Raw genomic sequence first — 11465 nt, 5'->3', positions numbered from 1 at the left:
GGAATATGTAGGTGTATCTGTGTACATGAATATCCAACATCCACACGAGGAAAACTAGATCACCATTTGTATACATACAGGTGTCACACAATGAAATGCAGACACACAATGTAATGCAGACACAGGTACATAGACTTATTTACTAACGCAGTATTGTATACATACCGCTCATTGCAAAATGCCTTATGTATAAATTTACAGCTTTCTGGTTTTAGGCACTTATGTGAATAGACTGTATATAAATTATTCTTCTACTATAGTTCAACTATTATCCTTTTCAAGCTGTGCGATTTTGTTCAGTATATCATGATATTAATGGCGATTATTTTTGTTTCAGATGTTCCCTACCCTTGGTCCTCTCCTCCTCCTCCTCTCTGAAAGCCCTACTCAGTTATACCCTAGTCCAGGAAAGCGCCCCTCTTCTCTACTAGCACGTACTAGCGCTTCCTGCTAGCTGGAACGCAAACACAGTGACTGTGGAACGCAATCATCACTAGGGAACGTCACTTCCGGTGACGTCATCGAGCTACTTCCGGTCCCGCGCGCTCAGCCTCCCAAGTGCACGCTAATTAACCCCAGCAGCACCTGCGCAGGGCTCTATTAGCTCCTGCATAAATGAGAACCTTCTCACACACACTGGCTACCACAACAAGCGGTGGATACCGCGTTCTGGCGCCATCCAGGTCATATGAAGCAATAAGGTAATGCCCTCTGTCACTAACACAGCACTCCCTGTGTAACATACTAGCTTCTGTATACATGCTCACTTATATTATTGATTCTAGGTGGTCCTTACCATTATCGTCCATACTGAGTGAATATCAGTATCCTTAGCCACATTCTAACATGCGGTATGTGTAGTCTGCCTTAATCTACTGAGCGCTGCTTATAGATCCGCATCCCTGTCCCCTATCCCTCCTAATTACCATCCTCACGTTGTCTTTCCTTGTCAGTGGTCCTGTCCCTTACATATATAAAATTTGAATGTCTATTGTATTTAATATATGTATTGTATTTTCTGTACTCACATTATGTTACATTTTGCAGTTAACTGATGAAGGTCACTAAGACCGAAACGTTTTATAATATTTTGGACTGCAATAATAAAATTTTCACATTTGGAAACATTCCGAGTGCCAAGGCTTTTTTCATATATCTGCGGGTTCGGCCCCTACTTGAGCACCATTAGACCACAGTGCGGCGATTTTCTTTTGAAAATATAAAAAATAACCCAACCCAAAAAGTTTGGTTGATTAGTCTGTGGCATTCTTTTAAACTGTTGCTTATGGCGGTCTTTGTGAGCTTCTCAGTGCCGTTCAACCAGCCAGGTATCCTGCCTGCAGTAGATGGAATGTGGCAATGGAACACTGGCTGCGCGTGTCATAATAGGCTCTGAGCCTTTATATACCAGCGCACGGCAGCAGCCACCTTCAGTCTGCTCCTGGACAGCCAGCAGCAGCAGGAAAGGTAAGTAATCAGCAACACTCCTGCTAAGGGTAGACAGCTGCTCGTCCCCCCCTTAATTGGTTCTCCTCCCTTCCACCGGTGTTGAGGCGGGTGGGAACAGCAGGGGGTGAGGGTGCTGTGCTAAAATAGTTGGAGTCATGCAGATCTAAAACGCGTGGATTGCTGCAGCAGCAAGCCGAAAAGTGCAGGCATGTAAGGGATCTAGAGGTTGACAACATGTCTTCTTAACGGGGGTCCAGGTGGCCATCTCCACAAATGGACTTTTCAGGATCCGAGGGTGGCACCGTAGGCCGAAACCAATTCTGGTTATCGCTTCTCGGCCTTTTGGCTAAGATCAAGTGTAGTATCTGTTCTTATCAGTTTAATATCTGATACGTCCCCTATCTGGGGACTTATATTAAATGGATTTTTAGAACAGGGAGATGGTAAAAGAGCTTGCTCTGTCCACTCCACGCATTGACCTGGTATTGCAGCATTTCCAGGACCGGTGCACTCATTCTTTAATGCAGTTTCTAAAATCAGAAAGAATTGAATTCAATGCTTTTTGTTGCTTTTGCTTGTTTGTCGGATTTTTGGATGGACTTTTTGGCTTTGCTTTTCTTCTCCTCATTGTATTTTTCATGTTAAAAGTTGCAGAAGCCAGATGACAAACTCATTTTGGTTCAACTTCAGCAACTCAGCATTGCATAGCCATGTACTGTAATGCAATGCTATCTATCTAGCTCTCCCTCTTTACTTCCTTTTGGATAAGCAGCCATATTAGGCAAGCATTTTGGAGCTTTCACCTAACTAATTACAGGTGGTGAGATAAGCTGCACAATATAATTGTTCTTTCAGTATATTGTTGCACACACACCATCTATTTAGCAAATGCCCTTGTTATCAACAGCAGCCATTTAAACTCACCTGAGCTAACAAGTATGTGCGCTGGTTACTCTGCTGCACTTAAAATGTCTTTTTTGGCTTGCTCCAATGCCTTTTCTGAAACGTTGTCTCCCTCTGGTGGAACACTGACTTCTTTCATTTAACGCCTGCAGACTATAAAAAATAACCCAACCCAAAAAGTTTGGTTGATTAGTCTGTGGCATTCTTTTAAACTGTTGCTTATGGCGGTCTCTGTGAGCTTCTCAGTGCCGTTCAACCAGCCAGGTATCCTGCCTGCAGTAGATGGAATGTGGCAATGGAACACTGGCTGCGCGGGTCATAATAGGCTCTGAGCCTTTATATACCAACGCACGGCAGCAGCCACCTTCAGTCTGCTGCTGGACAGCCAGCAGCAGCAGGAAAGGTAAGTAATCAGCAACACTCCTGCTAAGGGTAGACAGCTGCTCGTCCCCCCCTTAATTGGTTCTCCTCCCTTCCACCGGTGTTGAGGCGGGTGGGAACAGCAGGGGGTGAGGGTGCTGTGCTAAAATAGTTGGAGTCATGCAGATCTAAAACGCGTGGATTGCTGCAGCAGCAAGCCGAAAAGTGCAGGCATGTAAGGGATCTAGAGGTTGACAACATGTCTTCTTAACGGGAGTCCAGGTGGCCATCTCCACAAATGGACTTTTCAGGATCCGAGGGTGGCACCGTAGGCCGAAACCAATTCTGGTTATCGCTTCTCGGCCTTTTGGCTAAGATCAAGTGTAGTATCTGTTCTTATCAGTTTAATATCTGATACGTCCCCTATCTGGGGACCATATATTAAATGGATTTTTAGAACAGGGAGATGGTAAAAGAGCTTGCTCTGTCCACTCCACGCATTGACCTGGTATTGCAGCATTTCCAGGACCGGTGCACTCATTCTTTAATGCAGTTTCTAAAATCAGAAAGAATTGAATTCAATGCTTTTTGTTGCTTTTGCTTGTTTGTCGGATTTTTGGATGGACTTTTTGGCTTTGCTTTTCTTCTCCTCATTGTATTTTTCATGTTAAAAGTTGCAGAAGCCAGATGACAAACTCATTTTGGTTCAACTTCAGCAACTCAGCATTGCATAGCCATGTACTGTAATGCAATGCTATCTATCTAGCTCTCCCTCTTTACTTCCTTTTGGATAAGCAGCCATATTAGGCAAGCATTTTGGAGCTTTCACCTAACTAATTATAGGTGGTGAGATAAGCTGCACAATATAATTGTTCTTTCAGTATATTGTTGCACACACACCATCTATTTAGCAAATGCCCTTGTTATCAACAGCAGCCTTTTAAACTCACCTGAGCTAACAGGTATGTGAGCTGGTTACTCTGCTGCACTTAAAATGTCTTTTTTGGCTTGCTCCAATGCCTTTTCTGAAACGTTGTCTCCCTCTAGTGGAACACTCACTTCTTTCATTTAACGCCTGCAGACTATAAAAAATAACCCAGCCCAAAAAGTTTGGTTGATTAGTCTGTGGCATTCTTTTAAACTGTTGCTTATGGCGGTCTCTGTGAGCTTCTCAGTGCCGTTCAACCAGCCAGGTATCCTGCCTGCAGTAGATGGAATGTGGCAATGGAACACTGGCTGCGCGTGTCATAATAGGCTCTGAGCGTTTATATACCAGCGCACGGCAGCAGCCACCTTCAGTCTGCTGCTGGACAGCCAGCAGCAGCAGGAAAGGTAAGTAATCAGCAACACTCCTGCTAAGGGTAGACAGCTGCTCGTCCCCCCCTTAATTGGTTCTCCTCCCTTCCACCAGTGTTGAGGCGGGTGGGAACAGCAGGGGGTGAGGGTGCTGTGCTAAAATAGTTGGAGTCATGCAGATCTAAAACGCGTGGCTTGCTGCAGCAGCAAGCCGATAAGTGCAGGCATGTAAGGGATCTAGAGGTTGACAACATGTCTTCTTAGTGGGAGTCCAGGTGGCCATCTCCACAAATGGACTTTTCAGGATCCGAGGGTGGCACCGTAGGCCGAAACCAATTCTGGTTATCGCTTCTCGGCCTTTTGGCTAAGATCAAGTGTAGTATCTGTTCTTATCAGTTTAATATCTGATACGTCCCCTATCTGGGGACCATATATTAAATGGATTTTTAGAACAGGGAGATGGTAAAAGAGCTTGCTCTGTCCACTCCACGCATTGACCTGGTATTGCAGCATTTCCAGGACCGGTGCACTCATTCTTTAATGCAGTTTCTAAAATCAGAAAGAATTGAATTCAATGCTTTTTGTTGCTTTTGCTTGTTTGTCAGATTTTTGGATGGACTTTTTGGCTTTGCTTTTCTTCTCCTCATTGTATTTTTCATGTTAAAAGTTGCAGAAGCCAGATGACAAACTCATTTTGGTTCAACTTCAGCAACTCAGCATTGCATAGCCATGTACTGTAATGCAATGCTATCTATCTAGCTCTCCCTCTTTACTTCCTTTTGGATAAGCAGCCATATTAGGCAAGCATTTTGGAGCTTTCACCTAACTAATTATAGGTGGTGAGATAAGCTGCACAATATAATTGACCTTTCAGTATATTGTTGCACACACACCATCTATTTAGCAAATGCCCTTGTTATCAACAGCAGCCATTTAAACTCACCTGAGCTAACAGGTATGTGCGCTGGTTACTGTGCTGCACTTAAAATGTCTTTTTTTGGCTTGCTCCAATGCCTTTTCTGAAACGTTGTCTCCCTCTGGTGGAACACTGACTTTTTTCATTTAACGCCTGCAGACTATAAAAAATAACCCAACCCAAAAAGTTTGGTTGATTAGTCTGTGGCATTCTTTTAAACTGTTGCTTATGGCGGTCTCTGTGAGCTTCTCAGTGCCGTTCAACCAGCCAGGTATCCTGCCTGCAGTAGATGGAATGTGGCAATGGAACACTGGCTGCGCGTCTCATAATAGGCTCTGAGCCTTCATATACCAGCGCACGGCAGCAGCCACCTTCAGTCTGCTGCTGGACAGCCAGCAGCAGCAGGAAAGGTAAGTAATCAGCAACACTCCTGCTAAGGGTAGACAGCTGCTCGTCCCCCCCTTAATTGGTTCTCCTCCCTTCCACCGGTGTTGAGGCGGGTGGGAACAGCAGGGGGTGAGGGTGCTGTGCTAAAATAGTTGGAGTCATGCAGATCTAAAACGCGTGGATTGCTGCAGCAGCAAGCCGAAAAGTGCAGGCATGTAAGGGATCTAGAGGTTGACAACATGTCTTCTTAACGGGGGTCCAGGTGGCCATCTCCACAAATGGACTTTTCAGGATCCGAGGGTGGCACCGTAGGCCGAAACCAATTCTGGTTATCGCTTCTCGGCCTTTTGGCTAAGATCAAGTGTAGTATCTGTTCTTATCAGTTTAATATCTGATACGTCCCCTATCTGGGGACTTATATTAAATGGATTTTTAGAACAGGGAGATGGTAAAAGAGCTTGCTCTGTCCACTCCACGCATTGACCTGGTATTGCAGCATTTCCAGGACCAGTGCACTCATTCTTTAATGCAGTTTCTAAAATCAGAAAGAATTGAATTCAATGCTTTTTGTTGCTTTTGCTTGTTTGTCGGATTTTTGGATGGACTTTTTGGCTTTGCTTTTCTTCTCCTCATTGTATTTTTCATGTTAAAAGTTGCAGAAGCCAGATGACAAACTCATTTTGGTTCAACTTCAGCAACTCAGCATTGCATAGCCATGTACTGTAATGCAATGCTATCTATCTAGCTCTCCCTCTTTACTTCCTTTTGGATAAGCAGCCATATTAGGCAAGCATTTTGGAGCTTTCACCTAACTAATTACAGGTGGTGAGATAAGCTGCACAATATAATTGTTCTTTCAGTATATTGTTGCACACACACCATCTATTTAGCAAATGCCCTTGTTATCAACAGCAGCCATTTAAACTCACCTGAGCTAACAAGTATGTGCGCTGGTTACTCTGCTGCACTTAAAATGTCTTTTTTGGCTTGCTCCAATGCCTTTTCTGAAACGTTGTCTCCCTCTGGTGGAACACTGACTTCTTTCATTTAACGCCTGCAGACTATAAAAAATAACCCAACCCAAAAAGTTTGGTTGATTAGTCTGTGGCATTCTTTTAAACTGTTGCTTATGGCGGTCTCTGTGAGCTTCTCAGTGCCGTTCAACCAGCCAGGTATCCTGCCTGCAGTAGATGGAATGTGGCAATGGAACACTGGCTGCGCGGGTCATAATAGGCTCTGAGCCTTTATATACCAACGCACGGCAGCAGCCACCTTCAGTCTGCTGCTGGACAGCCAGCAGCAGCAGGAAAGGTAAGTAATCAGCAACACTCCTGCTAAGGGTAGACAGCTGCTCGTCCCCCCCTTAATTGGTTCTCCTCCCTTCCACCGGTGTTGAGGCGGGTGGGAACAGCAGGGGGTGAGGGTGCTGTGCTAAAATAGTTGGAGTCATGCAGATCTAAAACGCGTGGATTGCTGCAGCAGCAAGCCGAAAAGTGCAGGCATGTAAGGGATCTAGAGGTTGACAACATGTCTTCTTAACGGGAGTCCAGGTGGCCATCACCACAAATGGACTTTTCAGGATCCGAGGGTGGCACCGTAGGCCGAAACCAATTCTGGTTATCGCTTCTCGGCCTTTTGGCTAAGATCAAGTGTAGTATCTGTTCTTATCAGTTTAATATCTGATACGTCCCCTATCTGGGGACCATATATTAAATGGATTTTTAGAACAGGGAGATGGTAAAAGAGCTTGCTCTGTCCACTCCACGCATTGACCTGGTATTGCAGCATTTCCAGGATCAGTGCACTCATTCTTTAATGCAGTTTCTAAAATCAGAAAGAATTGAATTCAATGCTTTTTGTTGCTTTTGCTTGTTTGTCGGATTTTTGGATGGACTTTTTGGCTTTGCTTTTCTTCTCCTCATTGTATTTTTCATGTTAAAAGTTGCAGAAGCCAGATGACAAACTCATTTTGGTTCAACTTCAGCAACTCAGCATTGCATAGCCATGTACTGTAATGCAATGCTATCTATCTAGCTCTCCCTCTTTACTTCCTTTTGGATAAGCAGCCATATTAGGCAAGCATTTTGGAGCTTTCACCTAACTAATTATAGGTGGTGAGATAAGCTGCACAATATAATTGTTCTTTCAGTATATTGTTGCACACACCATCTATTTAGCAAATGCCCTTGTTATCAACAGCAGCCATTTAAACTCACCTGAGCTGACAGGTATGTGCGCTGGTTACTCTGCTGCACTTAAAATGTCTTTTTTGGCTTGCTCCAATGCCTTTTCTGAAACGTTGTCTCCCTCTAGTGGAACACTGACTTCTTTCATTTAACGCCTGCAGACTATAAAAAATAACCCAGCCCAAAAAGTTTGGTTGATTAGTCTGTGGCATTCTTTTAAACTGTTGCTTATGGCGGTCTCTGTGAGCTTCTCAGTGCCGTTCAACCAGCCAGGTATCCTGCCTGCAGTAGATGGAATGTGGCAATGGAACACTGGCTGCGCGGGTCATAATAGGCTCTGAGCCTTTATATACCAGCGCACGGCAGCAGCCACCTTCAGTCTGCTGCTGGACAGCCAGCAGCAGCAGGAAAGGTAAGTAATCAGCAACACTCCTGCTAAGGGTAGACAGCTGCTCGTCCCCCCCTTAATTGGTTCTCCTCCCTTCCACCAGTGTTGAGGCGGGTGGGAACAGCAGGGGGTGAGGGTGCTGTGCTAAAATAGTTGGAGTCATGCAGATCTAAAACGCGTGGATTGCTGCAGCAGCAAGCCGATAAGTGCAGGCATGTAAGGGATCTAGAGGTTGACAACATGTCTTCTTAGTGGGAGTCCAGGTGGCCATCTCCACAAATGGACTTTTCAGGATCCGAGGGTGGCACCGTAGGCCGAAACCAATTCTGGTTATCGCTTCTCGGCCTTTTGGCTAAGATCAAGTGTAGTATCTGTTCTTATCAGTTTAATATCTGATACGTCCCCTATCTGGGGACCATATATTAAATGGATTTTTAGAACAGGGAGATGGTAAAAGAGCTTGCTCTGTCCACTCCACGCATTGACCTGGTATTGCAGCATTTCCAGGACCGGTGCACTCATTCTTTAATGCAGTTTCTAAAATCAGAAAGAATTGAATTCAATGCTTTTTGTTGCTTTTGCTTGTTTGTCAGATTTTTGGATGGACTTTTTGGCTTTGCTTTTCTTCTCCTCATTGTATTTTTCATGTTAAAAGTTGCAGAAGCCAGATGACAAACTCATTTTGGTTCAACTTCAGCAACTCTGCATTGCATAGCCATGTACTGTAATGCAATGCTATCTATCTAGCTCTCCCTCTTTACTTCCTTTTGGATAAGCAGCCATATTAGGCAAGCATTTTGGAGCTTTCACCTAACTAATTATAGGTGGTGAGATAAGCTGCACAATATAATTGTTCTTTCAGTATATTGTTGCACACACACCATCTATTTAGCAAATGCCCTTGTTATCAACAGCAGCCATTTAAACTCACCTGAGCTAACAGGTATGTGCGCTGGTTACTGTGCTGCACTTAAAATGTCTTTTTTTGGCTTGCTCCAATGCCTTTTCTGAAACGTTGTCTCCCTCTGGTGGAACACTGACTTTTTTCATTTAACGCCTGCAGACTATAAAAAATAACCCAACCCAAAAAGTTTGGTTGATTAGTTTGTGGCATTCTTTTAAACTGTTGCTTATGGCGGTCTCTGTGAGCTTCTCAGTGCCGTTCAACCAGCCAGGTATCCTGCCTGCAGTAGATGGAATGTGGCAATGGAACACTGGCTGCGCGTCTCATAATAGGCTCTGAGCCTTCATATACCAGCGCACGGCAGCAGCCACCTTCAGTCTGCTGCTGGACAGCCAGCAGCAGCAGGAAAGGTAAGTAATCAGCAACACTCCTGCTAAGGGTAGACAGCTGCTCGTCCCCCCCTTAATTGGTTCTCCTCCCTTCCACCGGTGTTGAGGCGGGTGGGAACAGCAGGGGGTGAGGGTGCTGTGCTAAAATAGTTGGAGTCATGCAGATCTAAAACGCGTGGATTGCTGCAGCAGCAAGCCGAAAAGTGCAGGCATGTAAGGGATCTAGAGGTTGACAACATGTCTTCTTAACGGGAGTCCAGGTGGCCATCTCCACAAATGGACTTTTCAGGATCCGAGGGTGGCACCGTAGGCCGAAACCAATTCTGGTTATCGCTTCTCGGCCTTTTGGCTAAGATCAAGTGTAGTATCTGTTCTTATCAGTTTAATATCTGATACGTCCCCTATCTGGGGACCATATATTAAATGGATTTTTAGAACAGGGAGATGGTAAAAGAGCTTGCTCTGTCCACTCCACGCATTGAACTGGTATTGCAGCATTTCCAGGACCAGTGCACTCATTCTTTAATGCAGTTTCTAAAATCAGAAAGAATTGAATTCAATGCTTTTTGTTGCTTTTGCTTGTTTGTCGGATTTTTGGATGGACTTTTTGGCTTTGCTTTTCTTCTCCTCATTGTATTTTTCATGTTAAAAGTTGCAGAAGCCAGATGACAAACTCATTTTGGTTCAACTTCAGCAACTCTGCATTGCATAGCCATTTACTGTAATGCAATGCTATCTATCTAGCTCTCCCTCTTTACTTCCTTTTGGATAAACAGCCATATTAGGCAAGCATTTTGGAGCTTTCACCTAACTAATTACAGGTGGTGAGATAAGCTGCACAATATAATTGTTCTTTCAGTATATTGTTGCACACACACCATCTATTTAGCAAATGCCCTTGTTATCAACAGCAGCCATTTAAACTCACCTGAGCTAACAGGTATGTGCGCTGGTTACTCTGCTGCACTTAAAATGTCTTTTTTGGCTTGCTCCAATGCCTTTTCTGAAACGTTGTCTCCCTCTGGCGGAACACTGACTTCTTTCATTTAACGGCTGCAGACTATAAAAAATAACCCAACCCAAAAAGTTTGGTTGATTAGTCTGTGGCATTCTTTTAAACTGTTGCTTATGGCGGTCTCTGTGAGCGTCTCAGTGCCGTTCAACCAGCCAGGTATCCTGCCTGCAGTAGATGGAATGTGGCAATGGAACACTGGCTGCGCATGTCATAATAGGCTCTGAGCTTTATATACCAGCGCACGGCAGCAGCCACCTTCAGTCTGCTGCTGGACAGCCAGCAGCAGCAGGAAAGGTAAGTAATCAGCAACACTCCTCCTAAGGGTAGACAGCTGCTCGTCCCCCCCTGAATTGGTTCTCCTCCCTTCCACCGGTGTTGAGGCGGGTGGGAACAGCAGGGGGTGAGGGTGCTGTGCTAAAATAGTTGGAGTCATGCAGATCTAAAACGCGTGGATTGCTGCAGCAGCAAGCCGAAAAGTGCAGGCATGTAAGGGATCTAGAGGTTGACAATAGTGTTGAGCCACCCCCGTAGTGTTCGAGTTCGGTTCGGTTCGTCGAACACCCGTGTGTTCGCCGAACTGTTCGTCGAACTGTTCGTCGAACACCTTCGAACACCGTTAAAACCAATGGCAGGCAAACAAAAACACATAGAAACACATAGAAAACACCTTCAAAGGTGTCCAAAAGCTGACAAACTGCTCAGAAGACATAACTAACACATGGAAAAGTGACAAGTACATATAGTCATGCGAAAAGAAAAGAGGTGGAGGAGTAAAAGGAGGGGGAGACACAGATATAGGCATGTCATGCCCTTCTAAAATCCAAAAAGTGAGAAGCCGACACGGCCAGTCCGTTCCTGCCCGTGCCACCTCCGTGTCGCCGGGTTTGTGCCAGAGCCGCGGTGGACCCTGACGGCCAGCCCCCCTCTCCTAATACTGGTGCCTGTCCGCTGGTGGGTCGAGCCCCCCGCGGTGGGGGGGGGTAACATCTGCAGAAGAAAGACCATCTTCCAGCCAAACTAACATGTCGACTTCTTTTCGTGGACAATGTGATACGATCCCTTTGTTACGGACACGCCCATCGCTACAAATTCCAGATGAGGCACAAAAACAGCAGGTGCTTCAGCGGATATCAAGTGGTCCTTCAAGTGGGCTCTCCTCCACCTCAACTTCAACATCACAAATACTCCAGTCCTCAGAGGTGTCACCCCAATCGCACTTGCTTCCTCACAGCTCCCAAGTCTCCAGCTGCCCGTCTGAGTATGGGGTAACAC

At 45.2% G+C, this 11465-nt stretch overlaps 7 non-coding genes across 7 annotated transcripts; all 7 read left to right on the top strand.

Moving 5' to 3' along the window:
• Nucleotides 1–1775: 1775 nt before the first annotated feature.
• LOC141198647 (U2 spliceosomal RNA) lies at nt 1776–1965 on the top strand. Its single transcript, XR_012270504.1, has one exon. It is a non-coding gene; the product is annotated as a U2 spliceosomal RNA (small nuclear RNA).
• A 1098-nt stretch (nt 1966–3063) lies between these two features.
• LOC141198641 (U2 spliceosomal RNA) lies at nt 3064–3254 on the top strand. The gene has a single exon (XR_012270498.1). It is a non-coding gene; the product is annotated as a U2 spliceosomal RNA (small nuclear RNA).
• A 1098-nt stretch (nt 3255–4352) lies between these two features.
• On the top strand, nt 4353–4543 carry LOC141198640 (U2 spliceosomal RNA). Its single transcript, XR_012270497.1, has one exon. It is a non-coding gene; the product is annotated as a U2 spliceosomal RNA (small nuclear RNA).
• A 1099-nt stretch (nt 4544–5642) lies between these two features.
• On the top strand, nt 5643–5832 carry LOC141198643 (U2 spliceosomal RNA). The gene has a single exon (XR_012270500.1). It is a non-coding gene; the product is annotated as a U2 spliceosomal RNA (small nuclear RNA).
• Nucleotides 5833–6930: 1098 nt separating this feature from the next.
• Nucleotides 6931–7121, top strand: LOC141198636 (U2 spliceosomal RNA). Its single transcript, XR_012270494.1, has one exon. It is a non-coding gene; the product is annotated as a U2 spliceosomal RNA (small nuclear RNA).
• A 1096-nt stretch (nt 7122–8217) lies between these two features.
• Nucleotides 8218–8408, top strand: LOC141198639 (U2 spliceosomal RNA). Its single transcript, XR_012270496.1, has one exon. It is a non-coding gene; the product is annotated as a U2 spliceosomal RNA (small nuclear RNA).
• Nucleotides 8409–9507: 1099 nt separating this feature from the next.
• Nucleotides 9508–9698, top strand: LOC141198649 (U2 spliceosomal RNA). Its single transcript, XR_012270506.1, has one exon. It is a non-coding gene; the product is annotated as a U2 spliceosomal RNA (small nuclear RNA).
• The last annotated feature ends 1767 nt before the right edge of the window (nt 9699–11465 follow it).

The sequence above is a fragment of the Phyllobates terribilis genome, unplaced genomic scaffold, assembly GCF_046119375.1.
Source record: "Phyllobates terribilis strain yellow unplaced genomic scaffold, ASM4611937v1 Scaffold_98__1_contigs__length_5973952, whole genome shotgun sequence".
In the NCBI taxonomy this organism is placed as follows: Eukaryota; Metazoa; Chordata; class Amphibia; order Anura; family Dendrobatidae; genus Phyllobates; species Phyllobates terribilis.
This window is presented reverse-complemented; position numbering and strand designations above follow the sequence as displayed.